At 40.7% G+C, this 1018-nt stretch overlaps 1 non-coding gene across 1 annotated transcript; it reads right to left on the bottom strand.

The window, feature by feature from the left end:
* Window positions 1–681: 681 nt before the first annotated feature.
* LOC127746174 (small nucleolar RNA R71) lies at window positions 682–789 on the bottom strand. Its single transcript, XR_008007793.1, has one exon. It is a non-coding gene; the product is annotated as a small nucleolar RNA R71 (small nucleolar RNA).
* Between the last annotated feature and the right edge of the window lie 229 nt (window positions 790–1018).

Below are 1018 nucleotides of genomic sequence, written 5' to 3'. Positions count from 1 at the left end.
CTATTGGGAGCAAATCAACACATCCCTAGGAGAATTGTGTTCCAACATGGGACAATTAAGGGTGGAGCACCAAGAACATTCCATCATCCTCCATGAAATTAGAGAAGATCAAAGAATCATGAGAGAGGAGCAACAAAGGCAAGGAAGAGACATTGAGGAGCTCAAGCACTCCATAAGATCTTCAAGAGGAAGAACAAGCCGCCATCACTAAGGTGGACCCGTTCTTTAATTTCCTTGTTCTTTGTTTCTTGTTTTTCGAATATCCATGCTTATGTTATCTATGTCTGTGTCTTATGATCATTAGTGTCTTAGTGTCTATGCCTTAAAGTTATGAATGTCCTATATCCCGACTTCTATGGGAGAAGCATCTCTATCCCTGCCATTGGAGCAAACAACTTTGAGATTAAGCCTCAATTAGTTTCTCTGATGCAACAGAATTGTAAGTTCCATGGACTTCCATTGGAAGATCTTCATCAGTTTTTAGCTGAGTTCTTGCAAATCTGTGACACTGTCAAGACTAATGGGGTTGACCCTGAGGTCTACAGACTTATGCTATTCCCTTTTGCTGTAAGAGACAGAGCTAGGATATGGTTGGACTCACAACCTAAAGAAAGCCTGAACTCTTGGGAAAAGCTAGGCAATGCCTTCTTGGCAAAGTTCTTTCCACCTCAAAAATTGAGTAAGCTTAGAGTGGAAGTCCAAACCTTCAGACAGAAGGAAGGTGAATCCCTCTATGAAGCTTGGGAAAGATAAAAATAATTGATCATAAAGTGCCCTTTTGACATGCTTTCTGAATGGAGCATCATAGGTATCTTCTATGATGGTCTGTCTGAACTGTCCAAGATGTCTTTGGATAGCTCTGCTAGAGGATCTCTTCATTTGAAGAAGACACCTGCAGAAGCTCAAGAACTCATTGAAATGGTTGCAAATAACCAATTCATGTACACTTCCGAAAGGAATCCTGTGAACAATGGGACAAATCAGAAGAAAGAAGTTCTTGAGATTGACACTCTGAATG

The sequence above is a fragment of the Arachis duranensis genome, chromosome 3 (genome assembly GCF_000817695.3).
Source record: "Arachis duranensis cultivar V14167 chromosome 3, aradu.V14167.gnm2.J7QH, whole genome shotgun sequence".
NCBI lineage: Eukaryota > Viridiplantae > Streptophyta > Magnoliopsida > Fabales > Fabaceae > Arachis > Arachis duranensis.
Note: the sequence above shows the minus strand (reverse complement) of the source record. Positions and strands in the feature narration are given on the sequence as shown.